Below are 23,214 nucleotides of genomic sequence, written 5' to 3'. Positions count from 1 at the left end.
TTTTGTAGCCAAATACAATTCCCTCAGCTGCAAAGCTACAACACACTTCTGTCAGGAACGTAAACTAACACAAGCAAAATCATCTTGATATCGTATGCGTGTGTGTGTGTGTGTGTTTGTTTCTAGCTATCCTGCCCCTGTCTTGATATCATGGGATGGCTGTGAACAAGCTCCCCTCTTGTACAAGTGATGTTGTACATTTCCAGTCGTGAGAGCAAGGCATATATAACTGGCTGTATGAAGTATTTTGAGATGCCCCATTAAGTAAAAGATGGAAACTCATAAACAAGGAAAGGAGACACAGTTCATGGGTACTAAAAAATGGAATTTCTCACCTTATCTTTTGTTTTTGATTCTGGTTTACATATGTACATACTCTTAGCAACTTACTAACTCAGAAAATGTTTTATGTGGTAGATGTTTAGTTTAACACTGTCACATGGTCTTCTAATATCTTTACCAGAAGTTACTTTAATACAAGCATTAGACCAGACTCTCTAGTTCTCTTCCTTCTGTGCAAGTTTTTCCAGCAAGATATTCTTACTGGACACCAACCACATTATTCTGACCAGTCTGAGAAGACTCAAAAAGAGGCATTGTCATTGTTCTTTTTATTCTAATTTTCAACAAAAAATTAAAATACAGCGATACCTCGTAGTACAAGTTTAATTCGTTCCCTGACCGAGCTTGTCTTACAATTTACTCGTTTTACAAATCAATTTTCCCCCATTGAAATTAACTAAAATATATTTACAGTGTACCCCCAGTTATTCGTGGAATGAATAATTGTTTGTGGAAACCACCACATATTCGTGGAATTGTAAATATCATCTACAATTTTTTATGACTTCTTTCGTGGCAATCTCTCACTCTCTTATTGTTATTATTATAGTACTGATTACTGTATCTAGTGGTAATACAAACTAATTTTTCAATACCATGATTATTTTTAGTCTCTGCTCAATCTCCCATTGGTGGTATGTGCATATTAAACGCAAGAAAGATTTTGTACAGTTTTGAGGGGAAAAACTGCATCCAGTAGCTATCTCGAGTGTTTTGTTGAGTGTTGTTTTTCGCAGCATGTTATTAAAGCCCTAAGATAACACCCTACCTTCTAAGACTTCTGGTAGTGAACCTAAGTGCCAGAAAAAAGTTATGATGTTCCACAAGAAGGTACAATTGCTGGATATGCTCTGGGAAGGTAAAAGATATGCTGCAGTAAGTCACTGTTATGATGTCAACGAAAGCACTATACGCTACATAGAGAAGAACGAGGTAGCAATCGGGTCTACCGTAGGAGTAAGTTTCTGCAAAAGTGCCAAAACAACAGTGAGAAATAAGCATTTGGTCAGAATGGAATCTACCTTGACATTGTGGATCAGTAACTGCAAGAAGAAAAACATTCCCTTGAGTGATAACATCATCTGCAAAAAAGTGTGGAAATTATACCAGCAGTTCAACAGAGGAGATGGAAGTGAAGGCATCGCAGAACTGCAACCAAGACAATTGACAGCACCGGAGCCCAAAGATTTTGATGCCAGCAAGGGATGGTTTGACTGTTCCCAGAAACGGTTTAAAATAAAGTGTGTTTCCCTGCATGGAGAGACAGCATCAGCTGACAAAGAAGCCGCCAAGAAGCACCTTGAGACCTTCAGGCAGATCATCAAGGACAAGGGATACAAGCCGGAACAGGTTTTCAATATGGACAAGATTGGCTTGTCCTGGAAGAAGATGCCTTCCAGAATGTACATCATGAAGGACAAAGCCAGAGTCCCAGCATTTAAGGCACAGAAGGACAGAGTGATGCTAATTATGTGCGGTAATGCTGATGACTTCATGATGAAACCAGGACTTATCTACAATTCCCAGACCCGAGGGCTTTCAAAAATAAGAATAAAAACCTGCTGCCTGTCCACTGGATGCACAACCCCAATACCTGGATTACCAAAAGTCTAACTTTGAATTGGTTCCACCAATGCTTCATCCCTCAAGCCAAGGAATATCTCCAGAACGTATGCATGGAATTCAAAGTGTTGCTTGCTATAGATAATGCTGGTGGTCATCTTTTGGATTTGAATCACAAGGGAGTCTAAGTCGAGTTCCTCCCTGCTAACACCACCTCCCTCATCCAGCCTATGAATCAAGGTGTGATCTGTACCTTCAAGGCACTTTACATTCAGAACTCTCTCCAACATCTTGTGGACACAATGGATTCGGACAAGAATTTCAAGTTAAAGGAGTTACTGGCATAACTTCACGATCGCAATGGGCCTGTCAGTCATCCACGCTGCTCTTAAAGACAGGAAAAAAAGAAACCCACATTGCATGCTGGAAGAAGGTGTGGCCAGAGTGTGTCCAGGACTATGAGGGCTTCACATCTGAACATTTTCAGCACGAGGCTGTCAAGAATGCAGTGAAACTGGCAAAGGTACTTGGAGGCGAAGGTTTTGATGACATCACACAAGATGAGGTCAACAATCTCATTGATGCTCCCCTGAAACCCTGTCAGATGAAGATTTGTTAGAATTAAACTAAGTCTGCCAGCGAAGAAGAAGAAGAAGCGTCAGATCCAGAGGAGAGGAGGATGAGGTGGGCCTGAGAATCGAACATCTGTCCGACCTTTTAAGGACAACAAAGGAATTGCAAGGGAAGGCGGAAGCATGGTTCAGTCTCTCCAACATCATCTCCAATGATGCTGCCATGCAGACATATAAAACTCTCCTCACCACCATGAAACAAATGACAGCAACTTCTCATCACATTGTTCCTCAAGCCCAAGAAGATATGACATCTCCTAAAACACCTGAAGAAGAGGTGTCACCTGAAGAAGAGGTGTCACCTGAAGAGTTTTAAATCTTTGCTGTACAGTCATTACCTTCATTACTTTCATCATCGTCGTCTTAATATCATTCATTATTGATGAGTAACTATACATTTTACTTTATTTTTTATTAAATTATTATTAAATATTATATATATATATGTATATATATAATATTTTATGTTATATTTTGACATTATAGGCATTTTTATGGACCATGTCTAATATTTGCAATTTTTCATTATCCATAGCATGGGTGCGCTAGGAACGTAACCCCCACAAATATCAGGAGACTACTGTATTCCGTTCCAGCTCTGGAAAACCACTCAAAGATAATTTTTATGGGGTTTAAAACAGAAAAGATGTAGTTAAAAGTAAAATGACAATTATAAAAAAGAGAATGCAAAAGAAATATGTAATCTGGTTTTATTAACTGAATTACCTTAAAGATGGGACAATTTGTGTGCTTGTACTGCTCGTAGTTCAAGACAAAAATTCACACGAGTCTCGGCTTGTACAGCAAATTACTTGTACAGTGGGGCACTCGTACTGTGTGGTTCTACTGTACTGATCAACATTCAGTAAAAATAGTGAAAGCATATTTGTGGGTTTTGAAAGTTTCCTTTGGAATCCTGTGCCTCCACATCTGATCCCGTGATGCTTCACTTTCACCAAGTGTTTTCTATGATAGCTTAAGGTTGTCCTTAGCCACATGTAAGGGAAATTTCAAAATAGGGTAGACAGGAATTGTATGGAAGCTAATCAAACAGGCAGTAGACTTAATTGGTCTCTGGTTTTCTTAATACCACCATCAGGGTATCTTTATCAGTGTCCATTCTGTTTCAAGTATTTATACCAGCGCTTTCCAGCATAAAGATAGAACAATTTTTGAGTTGTCATAGTTGGAAGTAGGACATCAAAATATCTTGTATCTTCCTCTCTTTCCCATACCAGTCCTGGAGACTTTCTAAAAAGGTCACGGACACTATTCTTTGTCTTTTGATTAAGCTATAAATAACAACAACAAAAAAGAAGTAAAATTGTTAAAAATCTTAGGAAAAAAGAACTGTTATGTTGCTTAAATATCATTTCAATCAGATCAGACAATGTGACTCGTATACTTATAAATAATGTATATGAATAAGCAGAGGAAATAATTTCCATTGATTTTGAAAACAAAGAATGCTGTACAGAGGAGGATTTCCAAAAATTATTAATACAACAAAAGGAAAGAAATTAATGAATTACTGAGGGTTGAGAAATTTTGATTTTTGAGAAATTAAGAGAAAGAAATACATGAAAACATCCCTTTTTTTTTTTTTTTACTTAATGTATGATTAGAAAAATATTGAACAGCTGGTAACATCCTAATCTGTTAAACGAAGCAAAAAAATAGAAACTTTTGTTTCTAATATAACATTTATTTTTTTTATTTTCAATAATGCTACTAGCAATTGTTTTTTTTTCCCATCAATTTTCCATCAACAAATGGCAACATTAACAAGAAAGGCTATTAACAGAAAGAAATTCAGGAAATACTAAACAAAATTTGGTAAAGAAAAATGTAAAACCAAAAACAATATCAGTTTTATAGTGATAATTTCTTTCTTTTGAATGAATTGTTTTCTAATTACAGCTTGAAAATTACAACTTGAAGATAAAAGTAAAATCATATGAATTTCGGATTTTAAAGATCGACTCAAATACAAGAAAACTGCTTAAAATCTTATTAGAAACACACATTAAAAAAAAAAAAAATTACAAAGTAATTTTTCTTCCCCTTTGTTTAAAGAACTATATGACAGTCTTTTGATATTGTTATGTAGATAGAATAATAGAAAAGCATTTCAGTAAATAAGAGGAAAATAATCTGAAACTAAAATAGATTATGATATATTTTTAACATAAAGTTCACACTGGCTTCATCATTTCATCCTTAAAATAGTAGGTATAAGGCAAAAGGTATCTGAATATTTAAGGTTCTGACCTCATTTTTTTTTTTTAAATTCCCAGGCATCTTATTTTCTCTTTACTTGTGTTATTAATGGTTTTGGCAAAAGCATGAATGTAAACTTGATAATTTCCCAGTTCCTTAAAGTCAATGGTGCTAATTATTCAGTGACAAATATTTCTAATCAGGAAAAGTCAAGCAACTGTCTTTCTCATTTGTATGAGATAAATAGAATATTGATCAATTTATTTTACTGTATTTTACTTTCTTTGACTTATTAATAACGGCCTGACAGAATTGGTGGAGAAAAGTCAAAGAAATAAGTGTCATTCCTGCTATGTTCTGAGTTAAACATCTACAGGGGTCAACTTTAATTTCCTTTCTTCTAGGGTCACTACCAAAAATACTAATAAAATACTGAAGGTGATATAGTTGACTCCCCCCCCTCCAACCAAATTTATTAAAAAACAATTGTGTATAATACCATGAAAGTTGTTCATACAACATGAAACCAAAACCATAAGTTTCTTTTATAGAACAAATGTGGTTGGAACTCTGATAGAGATTAATAATTTCCATAGTTTTCTAAAATTTATAAACATGAGAACATTGCACTGCTAACACAAAAGTAAGGCACAGTACTGACTTGTAAACCTTTAATATACTTGGACGTATCAAGTGGCGAGCTGGCAGAAACATTAGCATGCCGAGCGAAATGCTTAGCAGTATTTCATTTGTCTTTGCATTCTGAGTTCAAATTCTGCCAAGGTCGACTTTGCCTTTCAACTTTTCAGGATCGATAAATTACGTACCAGTTGCATATTGGGGTCGATCTAATCGACTGGCCCCCTCGCCAAAAATTTCAGGCCTTGTGCCTAGAGTAGAAAAGAATATAATTAAAGGTAGCAAGCTGGCAGAAACATTAGCACGCCTGGCGAAATGTTTAGTGGTATTTCACCTGTCTTTATGTTCTGAGTTCAAATTCCGCTGAGGTCGACTTTGCCTTTCATCTTTTTGGGGGTCGATAAATTAAGTACCAGTTGCATACTGGGGTCAATCTAATTGACTGCCTCCCCCTCTCCAAAAGGTTCGGTCTTTGTGCCTAAAGTAGAAAAGAATATACTTGGACGTATATTATGATTGCAAAATGAAATACCGTCTCCTCACTAGCAATTAATTTCCATAGTATGTTTTGTCTATTTAATTTATTTTCTCAAACTCAATAATAGCATGAAAAATAGGTTTTAAAATATGTGACTAAAATTTTATATTGCTAGTATCTCTCTTTTGCATTTTTCTTTTTCTTTTTACTTTTTCTTCCCTACCACAAGAAAATTAATGATCATACTTGATATAGAGTATTTATAATACTACTAGAAGCACGCGCTTGCTTATAATGTAAGGTATATCATCTATTAACTTACCTATTGACTGGCTACATTCAAAATTCTTATCTTCAACAAACATCAGTTTCATATTATTGACACCGCATACAAATTCATTGGAAATTTTAACTGTCTTCATTTACCAATACATAATCATCTCATATTAAAGGCCCTTAAGGAATGCAGAAGAGATTCTATTTAAGTGTGCTGATTACAATTTTAAACAACTTGCAGGTTGCAACATTGTGGTTACAAGTGAGAGCTAGTCTAGGTGAGACATCAAAAATAAGAATCTCAGAAACAATTTCGGTTTTGAGACATAACAGTAACAGAAGGAATGGTATATAGATTGTTTTCTATTGATCAAAAATATTGGAGAATGCATTAAAATTTTTCACACATTTCGCTGATAAATTGTTTATTTGTTTCCTTTTCAATTGTGGAAAGAGAACTTTGCAGACAACCAATAAAAGGGTAAGAATAAATTATGCTAGACAATTGAAACTAACATTCTCCTCGTCACTATATGTTTTACAAAAATACTGTCATGATATGACAATATCAGGAGGACTTTTCTTGTAGTGGGTCTGACAAAAAAGAAAGAAAAGGAAAGAAAATGGGTCAGACAGAATTTGTTGAGGGAGATTTTTTTACAGCCAGATGCCCATTTCTGACACCAGCTCTCACCTGTTTCATGAAAGGTGATGTTTTCTTGTGACCAGGCGTAGGAGTGACTGTGTGGTAAGTAGCTTGCTTACCAACCACATGGTTCCGGGTTCAGTCCCACTGTGTGACACCTTGGGCAAGTGTCTTCTACTATAGCCTCGGACCGACCAAAGCCTTGTCACTGGATTTGGTAAACGGAAACTAAAAGAAGCCTGTCATATATATGTATATATATGTACGTGTGTGCATGTTTGTGTGTCTGTGTTTGTCCCCCCAACATCGCTTGACAACCAATGCTGGTGTGTTTACGTCCCCATAACTTAGCGGTTCGGCAAAAGAGACCAATAGAATAAGTACTAGGCTTACAAACAATAAGTCCTGGGGTCGATTTGCTCGACTAAAGGCGGTGCTCCAGCATGGCCACAGTCAAATGACTGAAACAAGTAAAAGAGTAGACATGTTTCTATGGAAGACTGAAAACAAACAACACCACTTACATGACAGGGACATTCGTTTACAGCAATCACATGAAATCAAGCCAAGGAGAAAATAACATACACTCATATATGCGATGGGATTCTTTCAGTTTCCATCTACCAAATCCACTAATAAGGTTTTGGTCAGCCTGGAGCTCTAGTAACAGACTTTGGCCCAAGATGCCATACAGCAGGACTGAACCCAAGTGGCTGAGAAGCAAACTTCTTACCACACAGCCAAGCCTGCATCTAAACCCATGGCTGCTCCTTAGGAAGGAATTCCAACCAAGTTTCATGGTTTGCTACCTCAAGAGCTCTTTTATAGGATCCAGTGGTTAAAGACATCATCAGGAGGAACCACGTCCTGTGTCGGCCCCTACTCCTCTACCATTTTCAAGGAGTAGGGGCCGAAAGCAAACTTCTTACCGCACAGCCAAGCCTGTATCTGAACCCATGGCTGCTCGTTAAAATATAATAATCATAAAAGGTCTTTCAATGAGTGCAAGAATGGCTGTGTAGTTAAGGAGCTTACTTCACAATGATGCATATCTAGGTTCAATCACACTGGCAGCACCATTGTGTCTGCTCTCATCATCTTTGGATTGGCCAATGCCATATAAATAAAAATTGATAGACAGAAACTGTATGGGTGATTGTTGAGTGTGTATGTAATGTGTGTGCTTGTGAGTGTGTTTGTATGTGTTTGTGAATGAGAAAATTGAAGAAGGTATATCAGTATTTATTCTGCCTGAGGAGTTACGGAGACAATCTTTTGTCGCTTTTGAATTGCAAAATGCAGTAAACAAAATGAGTGGCCAGTTGGAAACTTATAACTGTTGGTGCTATTGTTCACATTATGATATTAAAATAAAAATGTTTAAATGCCAAATTTTCAAACTCATTCCTTCAATTCACATAAAAACCTATTATCACTGATTATATGACATTTTAATAATGCAAAATATTCATAACCATTCATCCAAACACATTCATACAATTGCTGAAGAAAAAATTAAAGTTCTGTTGGCAATCTATATTACTCTATCCTTAAAGAACAGTGCAGTGTAGCATTTGTTAAACCAATAAAAAAAAAGTAGGCAGATGAGTTGAATAATTCAATTGACAGTCAAGATTTGAACCATTAGATTGTGAGTGAGGCGTTTTAATTATTCATCTAGACACAGCTGAAACTATGTGACTGAGAAGTCCACTTTTTAACCTTGTAGTTTTGGGTTCCGGCCTACTGTGTGGCACTTAGGGCACGTGTCTTCAACTATGATATTGGGTCAGCCAAAGATTTAGGAATCAATTTGGTAGAAGGAAACAAGAAGAAATTTTAAAAATTAAACGCAGTCTGTAATGTGTGTGTGTGTGTGTGCCTGTCTTGACATCATGCCATTGCTGTAAACATGCATCATTATTTTCACTGTTACAAGTTTCCAAAAGAATTGGTATTTCTTTGCTGGGAAACAGGTGAGAGTCAGTGACAAGAAAGGCATCTGGCTATAGAAAACCTATCACAAACAAATTTCATCTGACCTATCAAGCATGGAAAACTGGACATTAAAATGACGAGGAGGCGGTGGTGGAGAAAAGGAAGGATGAGAATCATGACAACAATGATCTAATGTACATTTATTCTTTTACTTGTTTCAGTCATTTGACTGGGGCCATGCTGGAGCACTGCCTTTTAGTCAGAGAAGTCGACCCCTGAACTTATTCTTTGTAAGCCTAGTACTTATTCTATCAGTCTTTTCTGCTGAACCACTATGTTTTGGGGACATAAACACACCAACATCGGTTGTCAAGCAGTGGGGGGGGGGGACACATACATACATGTTAGATTTCTGTTCATCTATTGATGAAAGTTAATCTGTCAATTTGAAAGAAAACTAAGGTGAAATTTCATACATGTCTGTATTTGAGTAGTTTATACATAAGCAAAAATTAGATTTTACTTGTGTAAAAAATAGAGCTTCCACATCTAGTTCAAAGAAACATTAGCAATGTGATTTAAGAATATTTAGTGAGTGGCTTTCCTAATCTAAGAATCCACAACTAATTTTAAACTGGGCAATATAGGAGTGGGAAAAAGTTGCTTAATAAAGTTGCTTAGTGGAATGTTCTTTCCATTCTTCTACTTCTTTTTTAAGGCAGCGAGCTGGCAGAAACGTTAACACACCAGGCAAAATGCTTAGCGGTATTTCGTCTGTTTTTATGTTCTGAGTTCAAATTCCACCAAGGTCAACTTTGCCTTTCGTCCTTTCAGGCTCGATAAATTAAGTACCAGTTGCATACCGGGGTCAATTTAATCATTTTCTTCAGTGGTAACACTGACCTGTTGACCTCTTTTTCTGTGGGTTGCAAATTGATCCAGTCTGCTCAAATTTCTCACATATTCTGCAAACTGTTAATTTTGATGGAGCTGGTCTTTGAAATTCTTCAGTCCATGTCTGTCTAACCATTTCTGCATTCTCTGTTTTCCTGTACTGCTTGATTATCCTCTACTTTCCTTCATCGTTAGTAAATTTGCCAGCTATATAATAAATATCAGAAATTAAGAATAATTATTTTATTTTAGAAAGAATTGATTAAAAAGAACATAGAATCATAGAACTCATATTATCGTCATCATCACCATTTAATGCTTGCTTCCCATGCTGGCATGGGTTGGACAGTTTGAGTGAGGACTGGCAAGCCAGGAGGCTGCACCAGGCTCCAATCAGATCTGGCAAGTTTCTACAGCTGGAAGCCATTCCTAACACCAACCACTCCGAGAATGTAGTGGGTGCTTTTTTTATGTGCCACCAACACAGGAGACAGTCAGGTGGCACTGACATCAATCATGCTTGAATGGTGCTTTTTATGTGCCACTGGCATGGGAGCCAGTAAGGCAGAACAAGCATCAACCATGCCTGAATGATGCTATTTACATGCCACCAGCATGGGGGGCCAGTCAGGTGGCACTGGTGTTGACCATGCTCGAATAGTTCTTTTTACATGTCACCAGCATGGGTTCCAGTCAGGCAGCACTGGCATCAGTCACATTTGAATGGTGCCTTTTATGTGCCAGTCAGGTGGTACTGGCATCGGCCACAGGTCTTCTCAAGTACATCATATTGCCTGACTATTGAAGGGTACTTTAAACAGGCCAGTTATGCGACACTGGCATCAACCATGGCTATGATGTCACTTGGCTTGCTAGGTCTTCTCAAGCACAGCATATCTCCAAAGGTCTTGGTCACTTTACATTGCATTTGTGATATAGAAATGAAAAGAACTTTCTACTCATATTAAGCAGCTGCATACCTACTATTGCCTACCCTTGTATGTCTTTTTCTGATTTGATGCTTTCATTGATGAAATCCAGTTTAGTATTCAAAACTCTGAGTCACTATGTAAAAACAACTGCTAAACTGCTCTGCATACTTTGATCATTATCATAAGATTACTAGGCATATTAACAATACGTAAAGGCTAAGTGGCATACAGTAGCTAGCACTGCTTCAAATAATAGAAAACAAAAACAGAAACCAGCTTTAAATATTACCTGAATCACAATCTCAGATTGACAAGCTGTATGGGGCTTTGAGGCATCAAAGAATCATACAACAGAAAAACAAACATCTGTGAAAATAGCAGAAGCTTTATTATCAGCCAAAAGCTTAAAATGTAGAGCAGAACTCCAGAGAAATTGGAAATCTGTCAATATTGATCTTTGCCAGCAAAGAATAAGGCATGAAGGTATATTCATATTTCTGTGCCTCATAATTAAATCAAATTGAATAAAATAAAATACATTAATGAACTGACTGGAAATTATCTTTTCTAGTTTTATAGTTCAATTCTGATTATATTCCCCACTTGTATTTTGTGTCAGCATAACTACAGGCAAACCAGAACATTTGTGTATACAGCAAAGTCTCAACCATGAAATGAATAGTTAATACAAAATGAATCTGATAACGATGATACAAGCATAAATATCCAGTGAGATTTTGTTTTCGTCTTTGTTTCCCTGTGAAGACTTATTTACAGTTTCTCTCCTGTTTTTACTTTTCTTCTTTATTTTGTTTTTAATCATAAAAGATAGTTCTGAAAAACTAACAAGTGAGCATAAAAACTAATCTAGTATTTATTATTTGTAGTGAGATGTTCATCAGTGAGAGATTAAAGGAAAATTCACCAAAGCTGCTAAACTGATTGTGAACTTTTAAGCTAAATACCCAGTTAGATTTTTTTTTCTAAGTATTAATAACTTTGCCTCCAGGATACATTTAATTAAAGCAGCTGAATTTGGTCCAGAATTCACAGAATTCATGATTTCTTTCTGTTTTTTAAGACTAAAATATGACATAATTTTAAACTCTGCATTGGCACATATGCAGATGCAGAATTCATAATAAGCAATTATGACATTTTAACCCTATGACAACAGTTTTATTTTATTATCAGGCAACTAGGATATACTAACAGTAATCATTTTGGCTGAGATCAGCAATTAGCGCACAACAATGGTTCCGTGTATATTTACATCAACCGTTTTAAAGCATGCGCTGTTTATTTATGCAACCTGTTGTTACTGTGAGGATTGTAAATTCAATAAAACTGGCATGGCTGGATGCGACTGTAAATTCCATGAAGGACCAGAAGAATTTGCTGAACATGTATGAATTTGATAGGAAGTCATAATGGAAATGGTGGTGTAACCACCAAAAGTGCTGCTTTTATATTATTATGGTGATGAAGTCTCAAACTGAGTTGGAAATATCTACATGAAGTGTCTAACAAACCTGTCAGATTCCTTGAAATTTGCATGGTGGCTCCTATCATCAACTCCGTGAGTGATAACAGATATTCATATCAACCGGTTGTTGGCACTCCGTCTCTTACGACTTCAAGGGTTCCAGTTGATCCGATCAACAGAACAGCCTGCTTGTGAAATTAATGTGCAAGTGGCTGAGCACTCCACAGACACGTGTACCCTTAACGTGGTTCTCGGGGATATTCAGCGTGACACAGTATGACAAGGCTGACCCTTTGAATTACAGGCACAACAGAAACAGGAAGTAAGAGTGAGAGAAAGTTGTGGTGAAAGAGTACAGCAGGGTTCGCCACCATCCCCTGCCGGAGCCTCATGGAGCTTTAGGTGTTTTCGCTCAATAAACACTCACAACGCCTGGTCTGGGAATCGAAACCGCGATCCTATGACCATGAGTCCACTGCCCTAACCACTGGGCCATTGCGCCTCCACTATCAACCGGTACACAAATAGGTATAAAACTGCAGCAGATAAGGCTGCATATATTTTCATCTTCTGACTCAAAGTGAGTACACAGCATACAAAAATTTACACCAACCAATGTCATGGGGTCAATACACCAAACTACCAAAATGCTAACCTTGACCTGACTAGCTGTACTTAAGAACACACAGTTACTAATACTAATAATTGTATTAAAATTTTCCAAAGGGAAGTTTCTCACAGTTTTGTTAAATGGTGTAAATGGGTGGCAGTTTGCTTGAATTTGTGCATTTATTTTATGTTTAATGACAAATGAACATTAGTTATAAACATCTTGAGATCACAACTAAAATGTTCACTTCATCAAATTCAAAACCACAAAAATTATGCATATATAAACTGTAAAAAATTATTGAATTTAAAAGTGCACTAAGCAATTATGTTATCAGAAAATTTTAATCCTATGAGATAAAAAGAAAAAAAGTGAAACAATAAAATTGTCAGTATAAATATGAATATATTTGAAATAAAGAAGAAGAAAAGAGTGAATCGCTGATTAAAAAAAACAATAAACTGAGCTTACTCTTTGGAAAAACTAATGACCGAAGATAAAATTAATATAGAAGGCTTTGAAAATAAACATCAATAATTTTAATCAAAATATTTTAACAATGTATAGAAACATAAATATTTTAAAAAATCAATGAAAATATAAATAATACGATTTTGAAATAAATATCAGCACTATTATCCTTTCTTATCATTTCTAACATTTATTATTATTATTTTTTTTTTTGTTTGTTTATTGAAGAATTTTAGTTAATAATTGTGAAATACTCTTAAAAGAATCATTGTCCATGATATTCTTTGTTTTAGCATCTATTTTTCAATGCTGGCATAGACTGGATAATATTGGTTTCAAATTTACGCACAAGGCCAGCAATTTTAAGGGAAAGGTAAGTCGCTTACATTAACCCCAGTACTCACTCAACTGGTACTTATTTTATCAATCCCAAAAGGATGAAACGCAAAGTTGACCTTGGTGGTATTTGAACTCAGAATTCCCCCTCCTCTCTCTCTATTCTTTTACTTGTTTCGGTCATTTTAACTATGGCCATGCTGGAGCACCACCTTTAGTCAAACAAATCAACCCCAGGACTTATTCTTTGTAAGCCTAGTACTTATTCTATCAGTATCTTTTGCCAAACTGCTAAGTTACGTGCCAGAATTGGTTGTCAAGTGATGGTGGTGGGGACAAACTCAGACACACAAACATACATACATACATATATATATATATATATATATATATATATATATATATATATATATATAAACCTCTGTACCTGGCTTTCGTTGACATGGAGAAAGCCTTTGACAGGGTCCCCCGATCCCTTATCTGGTGGTCAATGAGGAAACTTGGGATAGAAGAATGGCTAGTGAGAGCTGTGCGAGCCATGTACAGAGATGCGGCCAGTAAGGTGAGGGTTGGAAATGAGTACAGCAATGAATTCCGGGTAGAGGTAGGGGTCCACCAAGGTTCCGTCCTCAGCCCCCTATTATTTACCATAGTCCTCCAGGCAATCACAGAGGAGTTCAAGACAGGTTGCCCCTGGGAGCTCCTCTATGCTGATGACCTTGCCCTAATTGCGGAGTCACTATCAGAACTAGAGGAGAAGTTTCAGGTGTGGAAGCAAGGTCTAGAATTGAAGGGCCTTAGAGTCAACCTAGCTAAAACCAAAATCCTAATAAGTAGGAAGGTAGATAAAACACAAACCCCTTCAGGTAGATGGCCCTGCTCAGTATGTAGAAAAGGAGTAGGTAGTAACTCTATAAGATGTACCCGGTGCAAGCTATGGACACATAAGAGGTGCAGCAACATCAAAGGCAGGTTAACTAGCAAGTTAGTTTTTGTTTGTGGCAGATGTTCAGGTGCAATAAAGACTGCAAACAAACAGGAAACAACTTCTATCTCATTCCAGGGTGAAAAACTAGAGGTAGTCGATAGCTTCCGCTATCTGGGCGACCAAGTTAGTAGTGGGGGTGGGTGCGCTGAAAGTGTAGCTGCTAGAATAAGAATAGCCTGGGCAAAGTTTAGAGAGCTCTTACCCCTGCTGGCGACAAAGGGACTCTCACTCAGAGTAAAAGGCAGACTGTATGACGCATGCGTACGAACAACCATGCTACATGGCAGTGAAACATGGGCTGTAACTGCTGAGGACATACGTAAGCTCGCAAGGAATGAAGCCAGTATGCTCCGTTGGATGTGTAATGTCAATGTGAATACCCGTCAGAGTGTAAGTATCTTGAGAGAAAAGCTGAACATTAGAAGCATCAGTTGTGGCGTGCAAGAGAGACGATTGCGCTGGTATGGACATGTGGTGAGAATGGAGGAGGATAGCTGCGTGAAAAAGTGCCACACCCTAACAGTTGAGGGAACCCGTGGAAGAGGTAGGCCCAGGAAGACCTGGGCTGAGGTGGTGAGGCAAGACCTTCGTACATTGGGCCTCACCGAGGCGATGACTACGGACCGAGACCTTTGGAAATGGGCTGTGCGTGAGAAGACCCGGCAAGCCAAGTAAGATCGTTGCCAGTGCCCCTGGACTGGTTCTTGTGCGGGTGGCACATGAGATGCACCATTTTGAGCGTGGCCGTTGCCAGTACCGCCTGACTGGCTCCTGTAGGATTTTCGAGCGAGATCGTTGCCAGTGCCCCTGGACTGGCTTGTGCGGGTGGCACATAAAAGACACCATTTCGAGCGTGGCCGTTTTCGTGCGGGTGACACGTAAAAGCACCCACTACACTCTCTGAGTGGTTGGCGTTAGGAAGGGCATCCAGCTGTAGAAACTCTGCCAAATCAGACTGGAGCCTGGTGTTGCCATCCGGTTTCACCAGTCCTCAGTCAAATCGTCCAACCCATGCTAGCATGGAAAGCGGACGTTAAACGATGATGATGATGATGATGATATATATATATATATATAAGCAAAATATTCAAACACTGAGATTTGAAATCAGATGTCACTACTGATCATATCATCTGTGGATAAATTTTAAAATTGATGATATCACCAGCAGTGACATTGGTGATCGCAGGCGCAATAGCATTATATATCTATGAATTATGAATTTGTACGAAGCGTAATGATACTTAACAAGCATCTACCTGCTAGAAATAAGAGCTAAAGTCTTAAATTAATCCACTGTGTTGGCAACTAAGTTCCCTCTGTTTATTTAAATTTAAATTTTTTAACAGGTTTAATAAAAAAAATAACAACTAATTAATCAATAATGTATCCACCCTTGTTGTTTACAACTTCTTCCCAATGTTCGACAAGATTTTCAATACCTCGTTGGTAGAAATCACCCGATTTCAACTCTCAGTTCCGCATCAGTATTGAATGAAACTCCGTGCATAGCATTTGAAAGAGATCGAAAGAGGTAGAAATCCGCTGGTGCCAAATCAGGAGAGTAGGGCAGGTGTGGCAGCACTTCCCAGCCATGCAGTTGAATGGCTTCCTTGGTCATATTGGCAATATGAGGGCGGGGGTTGTCGTGCAGCTGAAGAACTCCATGCTGCCAATTAGTCGTTCCATCTGTTGAAAATAGAGTTCCACGTTGACCATTTGGTTCTGTTCAAGCAATTCATAATGGATAATCCCTTCCCAGTCCCACCATATGCACAACATCGTTTTACGCGGATGAAGATCTTGTTTCACGCGCGGTGTCACTTGTTTACCAGGGCTAAGCCATTCCTAACGCTGCTTCATATTGATGTACAGGCACCATTTTTTGTCGCCAGTAATGATTCAGTAAAGAAATCGTTGCTTGTGTCCATGAGTTGAGCGGTGACGAGCAAGCAAACCAGCAGAGATTGTGGCTCATTGATTTTTGTTGTCACTGAAAGCATGCGGAACCCATGCTCCATACTTTTGAACCTTTCCCATTGAGTGAAAATGCTTCTCTATAGCAGTGTGAGAACATTCTATTTTCTCTGCCAGTTCTCTTGTCGTTTGATGAGAATTTTCGTGCAAAAGTTGGTTTAATCGTTCTTCATCGAACTCAACTGGACAGCCAGAATGAGGTGCATCTTTGAGGTAAAAATTTCCATTTTTGAACTTGGCATACCAATCACGAGTGGTTCTTTCAGCTATGGCACCCTCTTCATACACAGCACAAATGTCGCGAGCAGCTTTTGTGGCCTTAGAACCTTGATTAAAAGCAAACAGGAGGAGGTGTTGAAAATGCTTGTTTTTCTTAACTTGACATTCCATTTTCATGATCTGAAAATAAACAAAAATTAACTAAAATTAGCAAGAAAAAAAAAAACAAAATAGATTCCAAAATGATTCAAAAATAGAATTCTCGAAAAAAAAAATAGATTCCAAAATTAAAAAAAATTGCCAACCCAATATATTTATTTTTATATATATATATAATATATATATATATATATATATATATATATATATATATATATATATATATATATATATATATATATATATATATATATTTAAAATTATAATACAGGGTATCAAGAGATACCACCACGCTGAAAAAATAGCAGTCAAATCCTGACTCCAAAACCACAATAAATGTCCGCAAGGCACGATTAGCGAAGGCACGATATTGATAAGATCAATATTTTAAATACCGATCTTATCCTTATTTATATAAATTAGTTTTGTCAGTGTATTTACTGCGCTGATATCCTGTCCGGGATCGCACGGGAGGTTTTTAGGCAGGCTATTTAAGCTAGTCGTGTGCATACGTGCATATATATGTATATGGGCGTCCGTATATGTAAGTATACTGTTTATATACATGTATTTGTATTTATGTACTTGAGTATATTTCACTGATGAAGGCAGAGCATTTATGCAAAGCCAGAAATCCAGGATTTGAAATTATCTTATTATTTTTACTGGTTTATTTGGTCTTCGTCTTCGCTAATCGTGCCTTGCGGACATTTATTGTGGTTTTGGAGTCAGGATTTGACTGCTATTTTTTCAGCGTGGTGGTATCTCTTGATACCCTGTATTATAATTTTAAATAATTATTACCTTTGATGGTTTTTATTCCCATGCTGACCACTTGATAAGATCAATATTTCTTATCCTTATTTATATAAATATATATATATATATATATATATATATATATATATATGACGGGCTTCTTTCAGTTTCTGTCTACCAAATCCATTCACAAGGCTTTAGTTAACCCAAGGCTTTAGTTAACCCAAGGCTATAGTAGAAGACACTTGCCCAAGGTGCCATACAGTAGGATTGAACTTTGAACCATGTGATTGGTAAGCAAGCTACTTACCACACAGCTACTCATCATCATCATCATTTAACGTCCATTGTCCATGCTGGCATGGGTTGGACAGTTTGACCAGGTCTGGCAAGCTGGAAGGCTGCACCACACTCCAATTTGATTTAGCATGGTTTTCTATGGCTGGACACCCTTCCTAACACCAACAATTCTAAGAGTGTAATGGGTGCTTTTATCTCCCACCAGTACGGGTGCCGTTTGTGTGACACCGGTATCTGCCACAACTGTGGTTTTACTTGGCTTGATAGGTCTTCTTCTCAAGCACGGCATAATGCCAAATGGACTCAGTCACTGCCTCCATGAATATATATGTATGTATAATTTCTATAACTTATCCTCTATTTTTTCCCACTGTACTATGCTGCTAATGCCAGCCAGAGTGAGAGGTGTCTTGTACTGAAATTTTCCCAATCAATTCTTGAAAACTACGTCTGGCACATATGGTCCATAGCAGCATCCTTTCCGTTCTCTGTGCATATCTTCCAGCAGCTTTCTGCCATTCTCTTGCCTTTTTTCACTCTAAAAATGTACCAGATGCTAATAATATTCATTTTGGTTCTCCATTGTCAGGGCGATTCCAAAACACAAAATACAACCTGTCTCATCATAAGTTTGTGCTGAACTATGTTGAAGTTTTAAATATCTAGCTAGTGTGTATGTGCAAGGGACCAACTTAAGTTATCTGCTTATTAGGGTGCTTGAAGTTTGTGGAATTGACAAAAATGGAACGGACATTTTGGCCAATCCAATACGTGTATATGCACAGACACATATATTATATATATATATATATATATATATATATCTATACATCATCATCATCGTTTAACGTCTGCTTTCCATGCTGGCATGGGTTGGACGGTTTGACTGAGGACTAGCAAGCCAGAAGGCTGCACCAGGCTCCAATCTGATCTGGCAAGGTTTCTACAGCTGGATGCCCATCCCAACACCAACCACTCTGAGAGTGTAGTAGGTACTTTTTACGTATCCCTGGCACGAGAGCCAGTCAGGCAGCTCTGGCATCGACCACACTTGAATGGTGCTTTTTACGTGCTTTCCACATGTCACTGGCACATATATATACACACACACACACACATAGGCATATTCTTTATTCTTTTATCGGTTTCAGTCATTTGACTTTCGCCTTAAAGGATTTTAGTCGGGCAAATCAACCCCAGAATTTTCTTTTTAAGCCTAGTATTTATTCTATTGGTCTCTTTTGCTGAACCACTAAGTTATGGGTATGTAAGCACAGCACCAGTTGTCAAGCAGTAATGGGGTGTGGGGGACAAACAGACAAAAAGGCACACACACACATACACGACAGGCTTCTTTCCGTTTCTGTTTACTAAATCCACTCACAAAACTTTAGTCAGCCCGGGGCTATAGTTGAAGACACTTACCTGAGGTGCCATACAATGTGACTGAACCTGGAACCATGTCATTGGTTAGCAAGCTTCTTACCACACGCCTATATAGATAGATAGATAGGTAAATAGATATAAATATAGATACATAGTGCAGGTGGTATGAAAAAAGCACCCAGTACACATTGCAAAGTGGTTGGCACTAGGAAGGGCATCCGGCCATCGAGATCACAGCAAATCAAACCTTGGAACATGATGCTGTCCTTGGACTCATCAGATCCTGTTAAACCATCTAACACATGCCAACATGAAATATGGATGTTCAATGATGATGATGATAGTGATATCGAGGTGCTTTTGTACTTGTATTATATAAAAGTTTTGTTTGCTTGTATAATGGCTAAATTGTATGAATATGTTTCTGTGATTATTATTTGAATGTGTGTTATGTTTGATATTTTATGTTATGATTTTTGCTCCATAATATGTCTCTCTTCTATGTTGTCGTGTTGTGATAGTTTTATGTAAGCAGTTTGTCAACAAACAAGTTGAGGCAATCTATTTTGTAGTCAGTTTGGAAGAAATTTTTTATGAAAGATATTTGGTAATAATTTATATGAAGGCTAGTTGTTATTACATTTGTAATGTGAATAACTAAATAACTTGCAGATAAGCTCTCATCCATTAAATTGCTGACATATTTTCAGAGATCTACGTCTGTACTCAGCAGAAAAGTCTGTACTCAGTGGAAACAAATACGACTAAAATAATTTGCAAATATACATACACAAGTAACAATAGTCAATGTTTTAATTTATTGAACGAGGTTGAAACTTGCGTTGCATTAAACATAGACTAGTTATAGAAAGGAATGTAAAATATGCTTATAAAAGAACACATATCATTAAACTAGCTATGGAAATACACTAAAAATGAACATTCATTAACCTCCACACATGCTGAAACATTATTAATATGTTCTTAAACAATACTACAATACTATCACATTTCAAAAACATTAGGAAAGCCCAATATTCTATGAACAATGCAGCTGAAGTAAAAAACCTTGGCTGGGAGCTTTCTTCAAACTAAATACAGATATAGGGTCTGATATATATATAATGTATAATATAATAGGGTCTGATATATAGGGTTTGCTCTAAAAGGATTTTTATTCTATATATACTGTTCTATCAGTATTTACGTGTTGAAAATATATCTTTTTATTTGTTATATAATATATAATATAATAGGGTCTGATATATATATATAATATATATAATATATATAATAGGGTTTGATATATATATAATATAATAGGGTCTGGTATACATATAATATAATAGGGTCTGATATACATATAATATAATAGGGTTTGATACATATAATATAATAGGGTCTGATATACATATAATATAATAGGGTCTGATATATATATATATATATATATATAATGTAATATATATAATATATGATAGGGTCTGATATATCATCATCATCATATATAATACAGTCTGATATATATATATATATATATAATATGTAATATAATAAACTGAAAGAAAAATTTCAATTGACTGGTATTATGTGGAGTTATCTCCCTTTTCTGTTATCTCTTATTTGTTTCAGTCGTTGGATTGCAGCCATGCTGGGGTAAGTTGTTGCAGAGTTTTACTTGAACAAATCAACCCCCAGCACTTATTTTTAAGTCTGGTACTTATATTATTGACCTTGAAAGGTCAGAAGTTGCTACTCAACCTTCTAGTTTGCTACTTTAATAATAATAGCATTGATAATAATAATAGCAGGCCAGATGAAGTGATAGTTGTTCCTGTGGTGCATTCAGCACCAATTCTAAACTGTAACACAAGATGCTGAAAGATATTAGAAAGGAAACATGTATGTTCAGACTGCAAAAAAAGTGCCATCTTGTATTTTGCAAGAGAGTTTCTGGAAATTTAAGGAGACTTATGGTCCACCAAGCCTGAGGATAACAACACGGCTAGCACTATACTGGCAGTGCAAGACCAAACTTTGGCCATGAATTGGAGGGTCAACCTAAGGAATGTGCAAGTGTTTCTACTGTATCACATCTGTAACAGAGTGGATGAAACCATTTCCCATATCGCAAACGAATAACCTAGACTTACCCAAAACCACTACAAGTTGTGGTGAGACCATGGGATAGTGAAAGTGCCACATTGGAAACTGCAAAAATTAGGGGCTAGAGAGATGCAAGACATGGTATGAGCACAAACCACAGAGAGTGGCAGACTCAGAGACTTGCAAAACCCTCTGGGATTTCCTAATCCACACAGATCTGGTGCCAGAGCATAACAAACCAGACCTATGTGCTATGCGGTAGATGTGTGACCCTTTGACCCATGAATAGTCAAGAAGGAAGGTGAAAAAATAGATATATATATATATATACAATCCTCTTAAGTATGAAATAGCTCAGCTATGGAAACAGAAGAAGGTGAAGAGAGTGCCAATTATTGTTGGGTTCTTAGGAACAGTATCAGAAGGCATCAAGAGGAATATCAAGGAAACTGGAATAGAGTGCCCAGTAGAACTGTTACAAAAGGTCTGCCTTCTTGGCATGGCCAGAATAACCAGGAAAGTATCAAATAACTGAAAAGAATGAATAGCATGGTACCATAGGGTGCAGGTAGGAAGCCTGCTATGCATGCAAGACTCCAGGAGTCTGGGATACAAATAATAAATAATAATAATAATAATAATAATAATAATAATTTGACACAAAGGAGATAGATGAGAAAACATTAGAAGGACAAACAGAATAATACTATCTTACCACAGTCTTCCAATTTCAAAATATTAATAAATAAAAAATTGCTGTACATTTTCTAATTTTAGCAACTGTTTTCTAGAAGTTTTAGTCACAAAAATGTATAATCAATTTACTTAGCAATCATAAAACGCACTTAATCAATAGTTTCTTTCATAATGAACAGCTATTTAGAATATCTGTTCACCTAAAATAGCTAATAATCTGTCTATTCCTATACAGTTCAGATAAAACATCTCAAATTTCATTGATTATCAAAGCTGAAGCTGCACTTCGGTGGAAATAAATACATTATTTCTTGGGGGGAAACTTTGCCATGAAAAGGATATGTATAATTTGTTCAATAGTCTATTTTCACATTTGCTGAATATCAGGATATAATAATCTTTTCAACAATTCAATTCTTGAAAAAAAAAATTAATTTATTGAAAATGTTTAGAATTTAAAATATTTGGTATTTCAGATAACTTTCGTTAGTCGTCTTCATTTTAGTCAAAGTACTAAGAATTATAAAATCTTTTGCTAGATAACTTTTGTTGGTATGGTTTTTTTTTTTTTTTTTTTTTTTTTTTTTTAGCCATTCTATCTTAGTATGGTATTTGGAATTAATCCAAATTTACAATTCCTTAAATAGCTTCTCAAAGACAAGACAAACATTTACATTAAAATACAGCAATAATAAAATAATTTCCAATGGATTTTGTTGCATTCAATTATTTAATATCAAAATATATTGGTTGGCTACTAACTCTGAAAATAATAATAAAAAAAAAAAATGAATTCATATTTCATCAATTGAATTCAATAATTTGGGAAAATTTTACAATTACTTTATAATTTGTTTAATCATAATTTGCTTAATTGTTTGGAATAATTCTAAACTAATTTGTTTGCAGAATATGTCTTCAGCAGGAGTTAGTTTGCTTTCATGTAATGTAAATATGTGAAAAGAAAACAAACAAAAGTATCTTGTGATAAAATGATGGGCATTATGTTATAATAAAGAGTTATTTATACATTTTAATTTTTTAAATATTTTCTTTTGCCTTAAATTATTAAAATATAATTACAAGAGTACCCAATATAGAACGGATTATATTTATTTATTCACAAGTCATTCTGTGTTGACAATCTAATAATTATCACTC

The 23,214-nt window shown here is 36.3% G+C and overlaps 2 long non-coding RNA genes across 4 annotated transcripts in view; one reads left to right on the top strand and one right to left on the bottom strand.

Annotated features, from left to right (window-relative positions):
• Positions 1-23,214, top strand: part of LOC106873609 (uncharacterized) — a 101,006-nt gene that overhangs the window by 28,190 nt on the left and 49,602 nt on the right. For 2 of the 3 annotated variants that reach the window (XR_001409902.3, XR_008266477.2), the window contains exon 3: positions 13,421-13,500. The exons of the other annotated variant lie outside the window; for it this stretch is intronic. This is a non-coding gene — a long non-coding RNA (uncharacterized LOC106873609). The remainder of the gene's footprint in view (positions 1-13,420; positions 13,501-23,214) is intronic. 3 annotated transcript variants of the gene reach the window in all.
• LOC149136869 (uncharacterized) lies at positions 3,231-12,442 on the bottom strand. The gene is made up of 3 exons (XR_016238156.1): positions 9,638-12,442; positions 6,197-6,329; positions 3,231-3,829 (listed from the first exon to the last, which is right to left on the bottom strand). It is a non-coding gene; the product is annotated as an uncharacterized LOC149136869 (long non-coding RNA).

The sequence above is a fragment of the Octopus bimaculoides genome, chromosome 2, assembly GCF_046866305.1.
Source record: "Octopus bimaculoides isolate indiv1 chromosome 2, ASM4686630v1, whole genome shotgun sequence".
NCBI lineage: Eukaryota > Metazoa > Mollusca > Cephalopoda > Octopoda > Octopodidae > Octopus > Octopus bimaculoides.
This window is presented reverse-complemented; position numbering and strand designations above follow the sequence as displayed.